The sequence below is a fragment of the Lissotriton helveticus genome, chromosome 2_1, assembly GCF_964261635.1.
Source record: "Lissotriton helveticus chromosome 2_1, aLisHel1.1, whole genome shotgun sequence".
NCBI classification, from domain to species: Eukaryota; Metazoa; Chordata; class Amphibia; order Caudata; family Salamandridae; genus Lissotriton; species Lissotriton helveticus.
In genome coordinates, this window is record NC_136059.1 from 1,496,678,246 (window position 1) to 1,496,698,206 (window position 19,961).

At 46.0% G+C, this 19,961-nt stretch overlaps 1 long non-coding RNA gene across 1 annotated transcript in view; it reads right to left on the reverse strand.

Moving 5' to 3' along the window:
• Nucleotides 1-244: 244 nt before the first annotated feature.
• The window catches only part of LOC144819813 (uncharacterized), a 280,712-nt gene continuing 260,995 nt past the window's right edge, over nucleotides 245-19,961 (reverse strand). Inside the window, exon 3 of the long non-coding RNA XR_013607581.1 lies at nucleotides 245-306. This is a non-coding gene — a long non-coding RNA (uncharacterized LOC144819813). The remainder of the gene's footprint in view (nucleotides 307-19,961) is intronic.

The following is a 19,961-nucleotide window of genomic DNA, read 5'->3' on the forward strand; positions in this document are numbered from 1 at the left end:
CCATGGTATCTTATTTGCGAAATCCAATTTTAAACAATCTTTTAGCACCACTTGGTTCAATATTGCATTCTCCCTTTTCAATATTGTATGTCAAAATATTAGTGAATCAGATGGAATCGTATCAACAATATGCAGTAGACATAACTCACTATGACAAATATAGTTTGCACAGCGACAAGACAAGGAGAGCACTCTTACCACATGGAGGCCCTGATGAGGCGTGCACTAATGCCAGGTAGGTGGCCATGGAATTTGCTACGGCTGAGTCCAAATTCGGTGTCCCAAATCTTGATGTTGCGGGTATTGCTGAAATAGAAGAATAGCTCTGTTTAAAACCATATCTTTCCATAAAAACTTTCCATCAAATAATACCCCAAGGTACGAAAGTGTTTCTACTACCTCTACCCTCCTGTAGGCTATATGGAATTTTGAGTTTGAGTTTGAGTTTGAGTTTGAGTAGGAATTTCTAAAGCGCATAGCTTCCCTGGGGCATCCCAGCGCTGGCATGACCTAAGTTCCGGAGAGGAGAGCATAGATGTTTAGGGTTCTGGGAAGAGACATGTTTGTAATTGCCTCCGAAAGGCCAGGAGGTTGTGTTCCTTCCGCATGACCAGGGGGAGGGAGTTCCACAGTTTTGGGGCGTTGTAAGTGAACTGGCGCCCTCCGGATCGGGACCTTTTTATTCTGGGAATGTTGGCAAGGGAGAGAGAGTCAGATCTGAGCTGTTTGTTGGAATGGTAGGGTTTAATGAACTGCCTCAGAATCGGGGGGCCTTTGCCTTGCAATATTTTATGCAAAATGCATAGGGTCTTAAAGGTGACCCTTTCTTTGACCGGGAGCCAGTGTAGGCTCTTGAGAGGTGGCTTGGCCGAGAGTCTTGATTTGGTTCCAGTTAGGAGCCTGGCAGCAGCGTCCTTGGCACATTGTAGTTTATGCATGACTGAAGCCGGTGCCCCTAGGTACAGGACGTTGCCATAGTCCAGTCTGGAGTTCACCAATCCCTGCATCAGTAGTTTCCTAGATTGAAATGGGATCAGGTGGAGGATCTTTCGTGCCATACGGATGAGACTAAGGCAGGTCCCCGAGGTTTTTCTGGCCTGGGTTTTGAAATTGAGGTCTTGATCCAACCAAATGCCTAGACTTTTAACCTCGGTTTTGGGGGTAGGGGGGGTTCCCATGCAAGGCGGCCAGGGGAGGAGTGGAGTTAGTTTGTGAGGGTTGCCTAGGGGAAGTATCTCAGACTTTTCACCATTCAGTTTCAGTCGAGATTCACACATCCAGTGGAAAACACTCTCGAGACAGTTTGCCAGATTGTCTAGGCGGTTGCTCAGCTGGTTAATCGAGACCACCAGCTGAGTGTCGTCGGCATACATGACTGTTTTTATTCCATATGGGGCGGTAATGTCCTCTAGCGGGGACATATAAACGTTAAACAGTGTGGGGCTCAGGGAGGAGCCCTGGGGGACCCCACACTGGAGAGTCATGGTTTTGGACGCAGTGGTGCCATCCGACACTTGGAAGGTTCTTTTTCCCAGAAAGGATTTGATCCAGGACAGGGCGGAGTCTGCGACTCCTATCAGACTTAGCCGGTGGATGAGGATGGTGTGGTCCACTGTGTCGAAGGCAGCACTCAGGTCGAGGAGGATCACTGCCACTGATCGTCCTGCGTCCATGATGGTTCTTGCTTCTTCGACCACGGCTAGTAAAGCGGTGTCAGTGCCCTGTCCCTGCCTGAACCCTGTCTGGGATTGCCGCAGGAGTTGGTTAGCTTCCAGGAAATTAGAGAGTTGGTGGTTGACGATTCGTTCGGCCACTTTACTTATGGCAGGAAGGAGAGAAATGGGTCTGAAGTTGGTTGGGTCTGAGGGATCGAGTTGAGGTTTTTTTTAGGAGAGCCCTGACGGTGGCTTTCTTCCAGTTGGCAGGGACAGCCCCCAGTTTGAAGGAGGAATTAATGAGGTGGGTAAATGGAGGGGCGATCGTAGAGGCGACTAGTTTTAATTTGCTAGTGGGAGCTGGGTCTGAAGGGGCACCACTTTTTATAGTTTGTATAGGGTGGACAGAAATATCTCTGTGGTGATCTCGGGGAGGGATCGGAGGCGTGGTGCCTCCGGACAGGGTGGGGGGGTGACTGGGATTTGTAAGGAGTGGGGGCCAGGAAGAGAAATGAGAATTTTGTCAATTTTCGACGAGAAGAACTCGGCCAGCTGGTTGCATCTTTTGCCCGATGGGTCCGGTGTAGGTGAGGGGTCTGGAATTTTGGTGAGAAGGCGCACGATGCGATACATTTCTTTCGCGGAATTGGCTGCCGCTGATATCTTTTCCTCGTAGAAGGTTGCTTGTGTTTTTTTTATGCAGTTTTTATAGAGCTTGATGACGGCCCTGTACTGGTCTTTGCTTTCCATCGACCAATTTCTTCTCCACAGGCGCTCGAGTTTTTTACTTGTCTTCCTGAGGTTGCGTAGTTCTTGGGTGAACCACGGGGATTTGGCGGTTTTCTTTCTGCTGGGAAGGGATTTGACGGGCAGGGTATCGTCAAGGGATTGGGTGATCCACTCGTGGATTTGGACATCTGCTTTTGAGGGATCTGGGTCAAGTACTGGGATGGTGGAAGAAAGTGCTTGTGCCCAGGAGTTAATGTCAAGATTTTTCCACGGGCGAGAGGGTGCTTGTGGGGGGGGTCTCTCAGGTGTCTCCGCCGAGAGTTTTAGTTTAAAGGGGACTAAGAAGTGGTCAGACCATGGTACGGGAATGGGGGAGTGTATTACCAGTCTAGTAAGATTGGAAAATATGGGGTCCAACAAGTGGCCTTTATTATGGGTGGGTTGATTGCTTTGTAGCTGAAGGCTTATTGAAGCAAGATCTGCTTTGAGGTCAGTGGCTATTTTTTTGGATAGGTCATCGAAGTGGAGGTTAAAATCTCCCAAGACCGTGAAGTTCGGGGTTCGGCATGCGAGGGAGCAGATTGAATCCAATAAGGAGTCACAGAAGCGTCGTTGGAGACCTGGTGGGCGATACACTAGTATCCCTGAGATGGTGGTGGAAGGGGGCCGGTGGATGGAGAAAAGTACGTTTTCACAGTCCAGGATAGGGCTTTCTTTAAACTGCCAGGATAGGTAGTCTCCATATATAATCGCTATCCCGCCACCAATACCGGATGTACCTGATGTTTTATGAGGAAACCTGGTGGGAGCGATTGAATGATATCAGGCTCTGAGTCAGAGGTGAGCCATGTTTCTGTAAGAAAGAGTGCTTCAATTTCCGAGCCCTGTAGGAGTGTGTTGATTTCTGTCTGGTGCTTTGGGAGGGATCTGCAATTAACCAGGGCCATCCATAAACAGGTGGTTTAGCGGGAAAGTGAGGGGTAAATTTGTAGGTGCACTTCGGACAGTTTCTTTGTGTGTTTACCCACAATAACAGCACAATTTTGATTCATTCACATGTAGGTCCAAGCCATCCATAAACCTCCGCAATGCAAGGGGAGTCCTGGCTAAAATCATGAGGAGTATCAGAAGAGGGGCTGCCTCAATATAGGAAACGCCCCTAACACTCCCCGCCAGGACTGCATCCACTCTATTAGTGTAGAGAGAAAACAGGAATGGTGCAAAGATGCACCCTTGTCTCACAAGATTTTATACAATCCCCATTTCGTGCTGTACCGCACACATGCCATTGCACCTGAGTAAGCTGTCTTATGGATCTAATAAAAAGTAGGTCAACTCCCATGCTCTCTATAATTGCCATAATTTACTATGGACCATGTAATCAAATGCGGCTGAGAGGTCCATAATGGCCATAAAATGTTGGCCTTTCTTAGGCACCGTGTATTTGGCCATCACCATACTCAAGATAAGGCACTGATCGATGGTCGCTTTACCTTTTCGGAAACCATACTGTGCTTCGGTCAGGGCTTTTGTTTTCCCCACGCATTCCTCTACTGTATTTAGTCTCATCAACTTAGCCGTACTATCCATTAGAGATATTGCCCTATAAATTACTGGGGTTGCCTTGCCCTCCTTTTAAATATGGAAACAATTATTGAATGCTTGTTTTAAGAGGGCTCATCTTGGTTATAGCAATAAATACATCCTTCAATATGGGAGCCCATAAGACCTTAGTCTCCAAGAAGATATTTACATGGACCCTATCGGGTCCGGGGGCCTTCAGGTAAATACTGTTCTATGGCTCAAAAGGGTTCCCCAGCATCTTTTAAAAATGGGGCATTCACCACCTGCCAAAACCCTCTACTATCATTCATCTCATTTTCTTGTCTCTGATCCACCCATGCTTCCTTCCTTAAACTACTTCTCCTAATCCCTCTCATCTCTTTATACTTAGTACACAAATCTTATACATGGGAAGCATCTCTGGGAACAGTGTGCAAGGTATTGTTCAAGTTTAAGAAGGCCTTAGCGCCATTTGTATCAAACCATCGCTCTGGAGGACACACTCTAGTTGGTATTGGGTGTGTCATGTGCACTCTAATCATCCAAAACCTCCTCCAATGCCCTTGTAACCTATTCAGGGATAGCACTAGCATCTATACTGGCCATAACCTCAGCTTGTTTACATGTAAGTTCCATTGCAAAAGGGTTGCCTTGTCCACATTTTCCCATTTCAATATGTAACCTTTGCTTCTGGGGCTTTTTCCCACATTCTTTTTAAAATTTAACTCCCAGTTCAAATCTCAAGTGAGAGAGGCATAGTCAATAAACCCTGAAAAGCTTACCTGCATATTAGATAGATTGTCATTCAAGATTTCGGAAGCTAATACATAAACAATTGTGGACCTTTTATCTCCACTTCACTAAGGTCCCATCCATGGATCCTGTGAGCGGATTTACCTGGTTATTATCCTCAGGTTCCATTCACAACAGTCTATTTTTTTGCATTCCGATAATTACTGTGGTAAGAATGGTTAATGGTGTCTATTTTAAGCATGGGCTGAAAATTCGTTTCGCTAGCTGAATTTGCTGATTTTTCGCGATTTCGCGATCCACGAATCTCGCGAAATCGCGGTAAAATCCGCCGCACCATGTGGCAAAAACGGCATAGATGCATCACGCATCTGTGCCGTAAAAGCAGCGTATTGCTGGAGCTGCGCCGCAAGCGCGACGCAGCTCTAGCAATGCTCTGGGAGGCCCTATCTCCCCAATGCTGCGTCAAGCCTTGCGCCTGCCTCAAGCAGGCGCAGGGTTTTGACACAGCATTGGCCTAAAAGTGACTGAGTGAAATTTTGTAGATTTTACTCAGCCACTTTTAGGAGCCGTTCCTGCGCAGGAACGGCCTCCCCTGCGCCGGAACGCCTCCTGATGGTGCAGGGCTTTACAACGTGATGCATCTCTCAGATGCGTCTCGTTGTTAATACCCAGCACCATGGCGCATCTTTTGTGCTGCCGCTGCATCACAAAAGTGACGCAACTGCGGCGCAAAAGAGGCGCAAGCGGGTTGTAAATCTGCCCCATAGTGCTTTTACTACACTGTAGCTGCGTAAAGGGCCAGAAGATGTGTCTCCAGTGACCATGTGTGCCTGTGCCTGTGTTACAGGCACACATGGTCACGGGAGATACATCTTCTGGCCCTTTACGCAGCTGCAGTGTAGTAAAAGCACTATACATTTACCCAATGAGGGAGCACTTACTGGATTAGCCAGGAGAAAGTACTCCAGGGCAAATCGCAAAAAAATCTGCGATTTCGCGGAAAAATTCGCGAATTCGTGGATTTTTTGGCGATTTCGCAGGGAAATCCACGAATTCGCGGAACACGAATTCCCAAATTTCACCCATGCTTAATCTATTTCACAATCCATTATCCAACAAACTGGCGTCCCTACTTTTTGACAGCTTCTGGCAATAAAATCTCCCAGCCAAATACATTTCAGGTGCTGGGATGTTGAGTGCTCATATCATTAATCACCTGCTCCAGTTCTCCTGCCACCTTAGACATATTGGCCTCAAAGTTAATAATTTATAATTATCAGATCCTAGTCTCCTTGCCCCATATACTAAATGATGAAAGTAGAGTGAATTGAAAAACGAAAGAATTCTCATTTTGAGAGTGTTAACTATCAATGTCAGAACTCTATCTTTTACTCTACAGGCCCTGGATGTTACTGCTGAGGTTTGGTAGGAGCGAAAGCCATCCATGGGACCCACTTCCCATGTTTCCTGAAGGCACGTGTTGTCATATTATATTATCTCTATTATCCAGTCCATGTCATCCCTCTTTCGTCGGAAACCCACTATGTTTCAGGGTACTATCTTGATTACTTCTGTCTCCCTCACCATCTTATCCTTCACCCATTTTAGTGATTCCCTACAACTCCCACCCTTAACTGTCTTGTTTCAGCTACTGGCCAGTCAATCACAATCCTCTAAGTTCTCCAGGGGACAAACTTATTTCTGGCTAGAATCTCAGGCTTCCTTTGAAAGGGTTGCTACAAAAGGGAGGAAAATGATTTATTTCTCTCCCTTCCTCTGACTGGAGAATATCTTGTGGTTTGTAAAAGAAACCTAATGATAGGGTATATATCATAGCAATTAGCTGTAGATAAGAATAATTTTGCTAGATCATTGCTTACTTGTCCACCTAGTATTATTCCCCTGACTCCAATTTTTGTATTTAGGCATCAGAAGAATTTCTCACTAAAATGTCCTGAAGCCACATGTGTATTGGGTATGCCTGTGGACTACCCCAGAACTCAATGAATATAGGGATTCTTTGAGGAATTTAGGGGTATATTTACCAGAACTACCGGTAACTAGCGTTACCTGTAGTTAGCAGCAATTTTCTTATTGCTCCGTATCACCGACAACTATCACCTTGGTGTGGAAAAGTAAATTTTGCCATGTTCTGTGTCCCTACGCGTCATCCATCATATGTTATCTGTGTATGATTAATATGCATATGTATTCCCCATGTTCGATTAATGACGCAATTACGGTTGTGTCCACCTCTAGTATGTCAGTTCCCAGTTCTCGTGAATACTACGAATATCAGGCCTATGTAAAGCTACGATGCCACGTTTCTCCGTGTACACGTTATTCCATTGTAAAGTCCCCGTTTCTAGGCCTCAAAAGGGCCTGGACACCAGATTCAGCTCCTGTCTCCTGAAGCCTCGCTGAGGAGCGATACAGCCCCCACCTGTATCCTCGACCCTTCACTTACTTCTTGCCTCGCAGTGCCCGGCTCAGCCTGGCCCTGCCTCTGAGTCTGCCAAGAGTATGTTATGATTCCAGTTATCAGTTCAGTCCTCCTTCTCTGCATTCCTAAGCTACTGAACTGTATCAATAGTTTCCGTCATTGTCTAGCCTTTACGTCTCCACGTAGGAGAAATACTGCATTTAATGGTCATTTAATATTCTTCATCACGCACTACATGTAGAATAATGCATGCTCCAGTCTTAGAGTCTGTTCGCCTTTACCCCGATAACTTTTGGATTCTATCAACGTGTTCTCTAAACATCAGATACTAGATACTGCTTAGGTACATGTCGCCCTGACTCTCCAGACTTCAGTCTCTGCTCCTAGCACAGAGTTCGAAGCCCCCAGCTTCTCCTAGTAACACGTCATTGCCAGCTTGCGCGCACCATTAGGTCAGAGGTCCCGGCTCCTTAGGTAGCCCCCTCCATGTTTCCGCCCCATTTATGACATATTCTGTTACGTTTGCATCACATGTCTATGTATACGCCTCTGTTACACCTACTTTCACCCTTATCTTTCGCGACTGCTATTGACCACACCCACTGCTCCGCCTATCGTATGTATTGTAATGCAACTGTTTTAGTATATATGATCGTGCACTGTTATTAAATGTTACGCCAATTCCGATCCTGTCCCCGGCAGCGCTGCCATCCTATTCCTGTGCAGGTTGTCCTGTTCCTGTCCTTATGCTGTATTAAACCTGCAAAACTCCTACTACCTCGAATCTTGACTCTTATTTATTGAGCTATCTGTTATTATTATGCCTAGACAAAAATAGATCCGGTATTATTTATTTATATACCACATAATGGCGCCCGAATAGGGACTTGCCCTTTCCCCACGCGTCGGTGAAGCCACGCCGACCCCCTGACCCTCTGCAGTCGTGACGGAACTCTTCTGCGCACCGGCAGATATTTCTGCTTTAAGTATCCCTCAGGCCCACGGAGGAGACGGAGGAGGTGGTCCAGCATCCAGACGAGACGGTGGAGGAACGCGGCGAGTCCCGACCAGAGCCCAAGCCGAGAGTTCAAGGTCCGAGGTATCCGGAGGCCCACCCGTAACAGAAGTCCGAAGTTCGTCCGTCCGGCGTCGAAGCAGTCCAGTCCAGTCCGAGGCCTTCCGTTCTTGCTGCCCGGTGAGTACCGTTGCTGGGGTAGTATCTAGACAGGGTCAATCTAATTGACTCTGGTCCGTGGGTTGGTGGTACACAGACCCACAAACGAAGTGTCCACTTCGGTGGATGCGGGTCCTGACGTGTCTCTGTATGAGACCGGTAAGTTTCGTACTGTTTCAGCAGTGCATCTAGTTTCTGTTCTAGTCAGTTCTGTTCTCGAGAAAATTCATGTATTCTGTTTTCCGTATTCCAGGTAGTATTCTGTTCGAACTGTTATTCTGAATGTTATTCATGTATTTTAATGTCGTGGTATGAGTGGGAAGTAATTATCGTGTTTATTGTGTATTGTGTTGTGTCCAGATTATAGTTCAGTCATGCCGCTCTTTTCAAAACTGCGTCAGTTAAAAACCAGAAAAGGTCTGCTAGAAGCAGCAGTTCCTGTCCCGCCTAGGGACAGTCCAGGTCATTTTATGTATCAGAAGCATGGCATAAGCGCCATATTGTATCTAGATTTATGGGTAGAGTATACCAAACAGTTAGAGGAGAAGTATAGATGGCCCGTATCAGGTACGTGGGATGCCGAGTGCATCATGAGAGTAGAAGAAGCATTATGGAAAAAGAAAGCCAGACAGTCACAGAAAGATGCCATTGAGTTATGGCGCAAAGAATCTCATAAAAGAACCGAAAAAGAAATCAGAAAGTCAGAATTAAGTAGAGAATCCTTAGAACGAGCCCAAGAAAGGGAATTAATCGAGATAGGTGAACGAGTCAAAACCGAACAGACAGACAGACAGAGGAACGCCCTTATTAAGGGTATGTACCCTCTTCTTGCCGAGGGCTTGCCAAAAGCGACCCCAGAGGCATCCAGTAATTTCCCGCCACCATTAGTTCCGACCAAGCTACGTCACAAACCGACCGCAGCTGATATTTTCATTTCGTCCTATTTGGACGACACAGTCCCAGAATATGCAAATCCTGTTCCCGCTCCGCCAGTCCCTGTAAATCAGGCACTTCCCGCTCCTCCAGACACCGGAGTACCTGTTACGGTACCCCCGGTCCAGCCCGCCATACAAGTCCAGCCTGCATTTCCATTTCCCACTCTGCCAGGACGAAGAGCATCAGTAGACGACTCTAGTTTAGGGGCCGCAGGGGGAGGTCCTCCTCAAACCCCGCCGCCACACAAGCGTTTAACGTTAGCCGAATTACATGCACAAGCGTCACAGCGTACGCCCAGGTATCAGTCTGTTGCAGAAATAAGAAAAGCCCTTACCGAATGTGGCTATGATCCAGTCCCAGGCGAGGATAGTATGGTTTTATATTCATTACGCGTGAGAAAGGTGACCGAGTATCTAGTCACCCTACCAGATATGAAAGAAGATCTAGACAGAATATATCGTTTCATCCGTACAGGGAATGATCCAGAAAGTATTAGTGACGTCATGTGCCAAAGAAAAGTTGAAGTCCAGCTCATGATATTAAAGTTTCTGATTAATTGTCTAATAAGGGAACAAGATTATCCGACCAAAGATCGAGCCGAAATGAAAATCCTGACAAGGTGGAGTGATAATATAGCCGAGGGTAAGCACAAGACTATCAGTAGTATAGAGAGTATGTACAAGAAAATCCGTAAAGAAATAATAAGGGTACACGAACAACGTAAAGAAGCACAAGTAAGCGAGAAAGAAAATGACTCTTCTACAGAAGAGGTAGAGGACGAGAATCCCGACAGAATAGCGTATGTAGGAAAATCTAGATTTCCAGATCGCCATTTGCGCCTAGAACACAAGTCAATTTTTCATCATCCAGCACCAGAACAAGGTTCTCTGGAACAAGTATTTCAAGCTACCGATCACATTCTGAAATCACGAATCGGTTATAGCGAGTTAAGTACTATGCATGAACAAGAACTAGTCCGATCAGCAGTCCGATGGATTACTGATTCTACCACTTTTCCAGACGAAATAGTGGCACAAATGTTCCTGAAAATGCCCCCAGCCGAGCAACGACTGGCGGGTATGTATATGATCCAGCACCTCATTACATTGTATGAGGGTCAACATTCTGATCCAGGTCCGTTACACGATGTCCTGAACGAGTTACTCCAGTATAAATGGAAAGGTTTAGGTACCGACTTGATTAGTGTCATTCTAGAACAGCGCCACAAATACAGAACGTTTCTGAACCCACATTTTGTTCATGCCTCACCCCCAGAAAGTAAACCCTTTTACATAGACAGACAGAATCCGTTACGAGAAGTACATACAGTTAAGACAGACGGTGGTGAAATGCAACGAGTGTTTGTTTACACCCCTATCACAAAGATGGAACTCTTAGAGATGAAAAAGTTAATTCCCTGTCATGATAAAGATCCAGCAGGGTTCCACCGAGAATTAAAAGACATGCTCCGTATGGGAGAATACACGTATCCAGATATCATTAAAATGTTAAAAGTCCTGTTGCCCGCAGGGGTATATGAGAAACTCAAGGAAAAAGAATGGGAGGTGGGAGAGAAAAAGATCGATTGGACAGTTCTAGAAGCTGAAGACAAGGCACGAGTACCAGGTACCGGTCTTGGAGATAAATGTAAAGAATTACCAGAATTATTAATACAAGTTTTGCCTAGGTTATTGACAACTAAAAAGGAAGACTGGGATGCAATCTCAGCCTGTAAACAGAAACAAGACGAAGATATTAGTGATTATTATTCCAGATTTGAGAAATGTTTTACCATAAACAGTGGCCTCAAGACGAGTAGCGAGTCATACCCTCATCTTTTTGTTACTAAACTAGTCGAGAATTCAAGTCCACAAATTAAAAACCGAGTTTTGAAAGTCGAAAGTACCTGGCAAGCTAATACCCCGTCCCAGATGTTACAGATGCTTCAATATCACCAGAATAGAATCAGAGAAGAGCAAGATCACGAGAGAAAACGTATGAAAGACACTAAAATGAAAGTACTAGTTGCACAATCTGTTCCTCAAGACAGTCAGAAGAGGGGTCCAAATCAAGCCAGTCATCCTGCAGCTCCCGTTAAAGGAAACTGCAATTATTGTAAACAGCCAGGTCATTTTATAAACGAGTGTGCAGTTCTGAAACACAACATAGCTACCGGTAAGACTAAAGAAAGACCACGTCCGCCGAGACAAGAACAAGTTACACAGACTCCTCAGTCACAGAATGCACCACAGACAGTTACAGCACCGCAGCCTATCGCTGCGACACAGCATGTTACACAGCAGATGTACCAGTATGCACAGTCTGAGTATCCAGAGTATCAGCCATATTCATGAAACAGCCTAGAGAGGGAGGTAGGCTTGCCTCTCATCGAGATACCTGTAGATCAAGAAGGTCCCTATGTTCACAGTCAAGTATTAGGGAAAGACAGAAAGTTTTTGATTGATACAGGGGCAAGTAGGACCACTATAAGTCACGCCGAAGTTCCAGGGGCTCCGCTCTCAGGCTCTAGAAATGTTTCCCTTGGATTTTCAGGAAAACCTATTGTAAATGAAATATCAAAGCCAGTTACTCTAGAAGTAGGTCCATTGTCCCGCACTACTGATCTGTTACTTACTAAGTCATGTCCAGAAAATCTATTAGGCATTAAAACACTGAAAGAATTAGGTGCAGTTATATGCTGTTCCCCAGAGGGAATACGATTGTTCCTACGTGACTTCAAAGGTCACTATGTATTACGAGATTTTGATCCGAGATTGTCTAATGTTCCACAGCATCTATGGGCGCAAGGTCCAACTGATGTTGGCTTTATGCAAATCACACCCCATCGTGTGACTCTCAAGCCAGGTGTAGTCCTGCCACGAATCAGACAGTACAGATTGCCACCTGAGGCTGTAGCAGCCTTATCCAAAATTATTGACGAGCTCATGGCTCAAGGAGTAGTTGTAGAAACTGACTCCAATGTATGCAATTCTCCGATCATTCCTGTCATGAAACGTACTGACCCAAATGCACCTCCAGTATATCGTTTAGTGATTGATCTCCGGGAACTTAATAAATGTATTATTCCCCAGTATCCAGTCGTCCCAGATATCTCTTTCCTATTGACAGCCATTGATTCAGAAGCTTCATTTTTTACGGTCATAGACCTCAAGAACGCGTTTTTCAGTGTCCCCATTCATCCAGACAGCCAGTATCTTTTCGGATTTTGTTTAAATGGAAGGAGCTATATGTTCACACGAGCTCCTCAAGGTTTCACAGAAAGTCCTAGTATTTACAGTCAAGCACTCAAGAGACAACTAGACAACATTCACATGCCAACTGACACTGCCCTGCTCCAGTATGTCGATGATCTACTGATCACAGCCCGTTCTGAATGTGCTTGCGAGCGAGCATCACTTACAGTCTTGTATTTCCTAGCCGAGATGGGACACAAGGTGTCCCCTTCTAAGCTTCAATTCTGTGTCCAGCAAGTGGTCTACTTAGGACACTTACTGTCCAAGAGGGGTAGGCAGTTGACACCAGACCGTATCCAGTTAATAGCGAGTCTTCCTCAGCCCAAGACCCAGAAGGAGGTACGTGCTTTTATCGGCCTTACTTCTTATTGCAGACAATGGATTCCTCAGTATGCATTTCTGGCCAAGCCACTGATACAGTTAACGACACTGGAGGCAGCCGTATCGACTGTCCTCCCTTGGACATCTGAACATACACTTAGTTTCAATGAGTTAAAGAAAGCCCTATGTCAAGCTCCAGTTCTAGCAACACCGAACTACAGTAAGCCTTTTACACTTTTCGTCACAGAACGTGAAGGTACAGCATTATCTGTTCTCACACAAGATCAAGCAGGACAGTACAAGCCCTGTGCTTATTTTTCGAGCACATTAGATCCTGTAGCCCAGGCTCTGCCTGCGTGCCTCAAGTCAGTTGCAGCCACAGCACTAGCTATCAGACAAAGTGATTCCATAGTATTAGGACACTCCCTGACAGTACAAGTTCCACACTCCGTGGAAGTTCTTTTAAACCGAACACAAACCCAGCACTTGACAATTGCACGTTTGACAGGTTATGAATTGACACTGTTCCAGCCACACATAGAAATCAGACGCTGCAACGATTTAAATCCTGCTACACTGTTACCATCAGTTACTTCGAATTCTGCCACACACGACTGTGTGGAAGTAGTTAACATTATGACCAAGCCAAGACAAGATCTGACAGACATTCCATTACCAGATCCAGACCTGACACTTTATGTGGATGGTTCATGTATGAGAACAAGTACAGGAGAACTAGTAGCCGCGTATGCAGTGACTACTGACACTGAAGTTATTGAAACACACCGTATTGACACCCTGTCTGCTCAAGCAGCGGAGCTAGTTGCTCTGACACAAGCCTGCATACACGCCAAGAACCTGAAAGTTAATGTTTACACCGATTCACGTTACGCATTTGGAGTTGTACACGACTTCGGAGTGCTCTGGCAAGAGAGAGGTTTCATGACTTCTCATGGAACCAAGATTCAGCATGGTCTCCTTATTCAAGCTCTGTTAGATGCCATACATTTACCGACATCCATTGCTATCATGAAGGGCAAAGCACATACGAAAGTTACTGACACTATTTCCCAAGGTAATGATCTAGCAGATCGCACAGCCAAGCTTACAGCTCAGACTCCAGACATTTCAGTTAATCCGACACAGACACCCACTCCAGATCCGACTACATGTATGACAGTTAAAGACCCTACTCAAGATGTCATAGATATCCAGTCACATGCTACTCCCGATGAAATCAAGAAATGGTCCGAACAAGGAGGGGTCCAGACAGATCAGGGATGGGTAACGAAGGGTAAAGCCACTTGGTTTCTCCCCGACTCTATGGTTCAAGTCATTATTAATACCGCACATAGTCCAGCACATTTAGGAGAAAAAGCTATGTTAGACAGTATCCAGAACCTTTGGTTCAACAAGCATTTACGAGCTGCAGCCAAGCAGAAAGTCCGTACCTGTATGATATGTTGCCAGTTTAATCCAGGTAAAAGTGTCCCGGTGGAACAAGGTGGATTCCAGCCCCCTGACCACCCTTTTGAAGTCCTCCAGATGGATTACATTCAGATGGAGCGATGTCGAGGTTTCAAGTATGTCCTTGTAGTTGTATGCGCTTTGTCCAGGTGGACGGAGGCATATCCAGTCCCAGATTACACAGCCGCGACCACTGCCAAGCAGTTGGTTTGTGAGTTCTTCCCCCGTTACGGACTCCCTAGAGTCGTATATTCTGACAACGGCCAGCCATTCTCATCTGAACTCATGAAACACGTGTCCCTTTTGTTAGGGTACCAGTGGAAATTCCATTGTGTACGCCATCCTGAAGCAGCCGGTCTCGTAGAGAGACATAATCAGACCCTGAAAATCCGAATTGCAAAAGTTTGTCAAGAGAAAGGTGTGGACTGGCTAGTAGCTCTGCCGGTCGCCCTGTTCTATATGCGCATGGTCGCACATTCCAGATCAGGTCTGTCCCCGTATGAGGTCGTTTTCGGCCGCCCCCCTAACATGTGGGGTACTCCTAGACCCCGAAGTATTACCGATGTTTCAAGTAATATGCTGACAGATTACCTAGCTTCCTTGATGTCTGCCCTCAACTTTTGTCGTTCACAGTTTGCTGCCGCATTTCCAGACAATACCGAGGTGGCACCGCATGAAATCGTTCCCGGATCCATGGTCCTAGTGCGAAATTTCGATCGCTCAAGTCTGCTGGAGCCTCGCTGGAAGGAGCCCCGACAGGTCCTCCTGGCCACCCGTACAGCCGTGAAGTTGGAGGGACGCAAAGGCTGGGTGCATCTTTCGCATATTAAAAAATGTTATGGATTGAAGCCAGTCTCAAAGAACATTTCCCAGGATTCAAAGGACTGCCAAAGTACTATTCTTAAGGACTGTCCCGCAAAAGACAATGATACTGCACCCTCCCTGTTAGAGAAAACTCCGCAACAGGAGTATAAGCTTAAGTTAAGGTCTAGTAAAATAAGTCAGCCAGTTTGATTGTCTAAGTCCTCCCCTAGGTGAAACGGTTAGACCGGTTTCTGACATGTATAAAATAGACCCCCATAGTGAGAGAGTTAGTCAAAACTCAATCCGATGTATCGTTTTTCTATGTTTCATATTATTTCTCAGTATTATGATTTCCTGCACCAGTTATGCATTTTATCTGTATTTTCCAGTTTCTCATGTAAATAAGTCTGCCAATGCTACAGTAGAGCACACGTTTAGTGATCTGCCTCCTCATGAACTCTCTTACCGCCTCGCTATGCGTAACAATTCCTTTATCCGCATGTTACATTATTCACACCAGACCAGCAATGCCACAAATTGTTGGGTGTGTGGTCGACTCCCCCCTTTCCAGACACCGAAGGGAGTTCTGCCACTCTTTCCTTATCCATTTTCACATAATGGTTCGTGTGGAGCATGGTCCACGTTAACGTCATCCTCAACAGATATGTCTTTTCTTAACAGTACATGTTTTCCAGACAAGCAAGGTCTTCCCCACAGAACAGGGTTAGATTTAGAAAATGAAGTTTACAATTTAGGTAATTATTCTTCGAATTTCATGGTCCTGAATGTTCAGTCTGATTCCACTCCAGACTTACCTGCTATTTCAGTACTACCAGTCAAAGGCGAATTATGTGTCCGAAATAATGGTTCCGTACATGTAGGACATAGCGATTGTACTACTATTGTCAAATATAGTGACAGTGGGAAATCTATTTTCAAAGCTTCATGCCATTCTTATTTTATTTGTGGTCAGACCGCATATGTTCGTCTGCCCCTCGATTGGGAGGGAACCTGTTACATTGCCTTCCTACTGCCACCTGTTTTCCTAGCCCCATCTGATTATCATAGAAACACACATCTAGTACACATTAGACATAGAAGGGAGTCCCCCATTGTCGATTATACTGAAACTGCTCTAGAACAGTATACAGATTTCAATAGAGGTTTCTTCTTCTTTATAGGCCCTATCCAGAATAGTAAGCTAATTCGTAGATTAACCAGAACCCTTGAAGTAGTAGTCAATGAGACTGCCTCTGCTCTAGGTAACTTAACCGAAGAGCAATCTGCTATGAGATTTGTCGTTTTACAGAATCGTCTCGTCCTTGACGTCATATTGGCCGATAGGGGCGGGGCCTGTAGAGTCATCGGATCTAGTTGCTGCATTTTCATTCCTAATAACGCGCCGTCTGTTTATTCAGCTATAACCAGACTCCATAAAATTGCCCATCTGTTACACCAAGATCCAGGCACCTGGACATGGTCCGGTTGGTTCTGGAATATAATTTCCGCTTGGGGATGGAAAGTCTTGTCCTTTCTAGGTATTACAGTAGCGATCATATTCAGCTGCTGCCTCTGTATACAATGTGGCCCTGCGATTTGCGGCATTTGTGCTACCTCTTGTATTCCTAGTCCCAAGCCCCGTTCTAAAACCCGTTCCCAGAAAATTCGAGACGAGCAAATGATACTGTATGAAATGATAGATGGTATCATGAATATTGATGTTTCCTGATGGAAACGTAGTGACAAGGAGGGAATGTGGAAAAGTAAATTTTGCCATGTTCTGTGTCCCTACGCGTCATCCATCATATGTTATCTGTGTATGATTAATATGCATATGTATTCCCCATGTTCGATTAATGACGCAATTACGGTTGTGTCCACCTCTAGTATGTCAGTTCCCAGTTCTCGTGAATACTACGAATATCAGGCCTATGTAAAGCTACGATGCCACGTTTCTCCGTGTACACGTTATTCCATTGTAAAGTCCCCGTTTCTAGGCCTCAAAAGGGCCTGGACACCAGATTCAGCTCCTGTCTCCTGAAGCCTCGCTGAGGAGCGATACAGCCCCCACCTGTATCCTCGACCCTTCACTTACTTCTTGCCTCGCAGTGCCCGGCTCAGCCTGGCCCTGCCTCTGAGTCTGCCAAGAGTATGTTATGATTCCAGTTATCAGTTCAGTCCTCCTTCTCTGCATTCCTAAGCTACTGAACTGTATCAATAGTTTCCGTCATTGTCTAGCCTTTACGTCTCCACGTAGGAGAAATACTGCATTTAATGGTCATTTAATATTCTTCATCACGCACTACATGTAGAATAATGCATGCTCCAGTCTTAGAGTCTGTTCGCCTTTACCCCGATAACTTTTGGATTCTATCAACGTGTTCTCTAAACATCAGATACTAGATACTGCTTAGGTACATGTCGCCCTGGCTCTCCAGACTTCAGTCTCTGCTCCTAGCACAGAGTTCGAAGCCCCCAGCTTCTCCTAGTAACACGTCATTGCCAGCTTGCGCGCACCATTAGGTCAGAGGTCCCGGCTCCTTAGGTAGCCCCCGCCATGTTTCCGCCCCATTTATGACATATTCTGTTACGTTTGCATCACATGTCTATGTATACGCCTCTGTTACACCTACTTTCACCCTTATCTTTCGCGACTGCTATTGACCACACCCACTGCTCCGCCTATCGTATGTATTGTAATGCAACTGTTTTAGTATATATGATCGTGCACTGTTATTAAATGTTACGCCGATTCCGATCCTGTCCCCGGCAGCGCTGCCATCCTATTCCTGTGCAGGTTGTCCTGTTCCTGTCCTTATGCTGTATTAAACCTGCAAAACTCCTACTACCTCGAATCTTGACTCTTATTTATTGAGCTATCTGTTATTATTATGCCTAGACAAAAATAGATCCGGTATTATTTATTTATATATGGTACCGATGTATATACAATACGTCGCAACATGGCAGTAGTTTTAGATAAACACGGTGAAAACTGTTGCTAACACTAGCAAAAGGGGATAAAAGGTCTGACATTAGCGGGCAAAAAATAACACAACCCCCACGTGCACAATGCACAATGGAGCAGCCAGGTTCAAGTGCAGCACAGATCAACAACCAACCCTAGACCCCAATAGCAAAAATGACCACCCTGATTCCAGGGAATGAGAACATTCAGGACTACATCTATTAAAAGAGGTGCATCCCTGGACAGAACCAGTGATTTATCACTTTTCATTGCTCACTCCTTGCAACACCATGGCATCCAAAACCGTGAAAGCGCAGACATACCCTGGGGCCTCACTGGGCCTGTGTCTGGGACCCAGAGTGGGATGCGGAGGTGGTGTGGAGTTGCTGGGCTGTGGCAGTAGACATTGAGGCTCGGCGATCGCCCATACATATTGATGAAGTCTGGTAGGTCGTACAGAGAAACGTTTGCTGACCTGTGTGAGAAGACCGCCTTGGGCTCCTTGGAGCTGTGAACGGTAAAGGTGCTCATGTGCACCAATGTAGGGAGGCCTGTATCACATACTAAGCACCACAACTACACTGGGGTGCACAGAGGAGATAACCAATGGTGGGCCATGTCCCTCTGCATGACAGGCGTAGGATGTTGTGCTGGTGTGCCACTGGTGCGCCGAAGGGAAGCCAAAGGCAAGCCCATCTGTATCCGTCTGCTCTTGTACCATACCCAGCACCAGAAACCCTCCCGCTCAGACACTCCACCGCTACAACACCAGCACGCTCCTCACCCTCAACCCTGGATGCAACGCCACCTGCCATCTGGCATCATCGAATAATACCCTTGTACCCTCCTCCTGCTAAAACTGCAAACGCATCTCCTGTAACATCAGCACACCAGCGCCTCTTGCCACCCAGCCGACCAACAGCGCACCCAACCAACTCATCTGCATCCTCCTCAACGTGCTGTCCCTCCACAAATATGGTACAGACATCTGGGACCTCCTCAGCACTACTTCTTCAGACAACACCTTCTTCATGGAAACCTGGACCAACCTCTGCTCCGGACTGGACATTGCCATCACCATCCACAACGGCTACAAAATCACCCGCAAGGACCAACCCGACTATGCAGGAGGACGTATTGCTATTGTCTACAAAATCCCACCGTGGACAACCTCCACTTCCAGATCCAGACCAACTCCAACACCACCCTCCATGGCAACTGCATATATTGGCCCCCCTGGCCATACACCCCCATTTACTGAAGCCATTGTAGACCTCATCGGACCTCAGGCTCTCCCATCCACCAACTACATCCTGCTCCGAGACCTCAAGTTCCACCTGAAAAACCCCAGTGACCAGAACACCGCTGCCCTCCTGGGGAACCTCACCAACATCGTACTCAAGCAGCTAGTCACCAAACCAACCTACGTAGCCTGACACATGCTCGAGCCCATCTTCTCCACCAGTGGGAACTTCATAATTTACGTGACATATTTGCACTGCATTTGCAAAGAGTTGCATCTGGGCATATGCATGAACTTATTAAGGCCTATGCCACATTATACCTGTGTCAGGTATGATGTATGCAGGGTGGGCATTCCAAAGTTCCTCTGCGGAGAGGAGTTGGCCTAACGGCTAAGGCGGTCAACCTCGATTCTGGTGAACTGGGTTCGAGTCTCCGCAATGACGCAGAACATCCTGTGATTCTGGGCAAATCACTTAATCTCCATGTACCTACCAAAAATGAATGTGTCCTAATGTAATGTAACTGGTGCTGTGTAAAGCACTCTGATACCCGATTTGGGTAAAATTTGCACTATATAAATTCAGTTAAATAAAACGCAACAAAGCCTCAGGAGTGGCGCAGTGAAATCCATCAGATGTCATTGCAACAA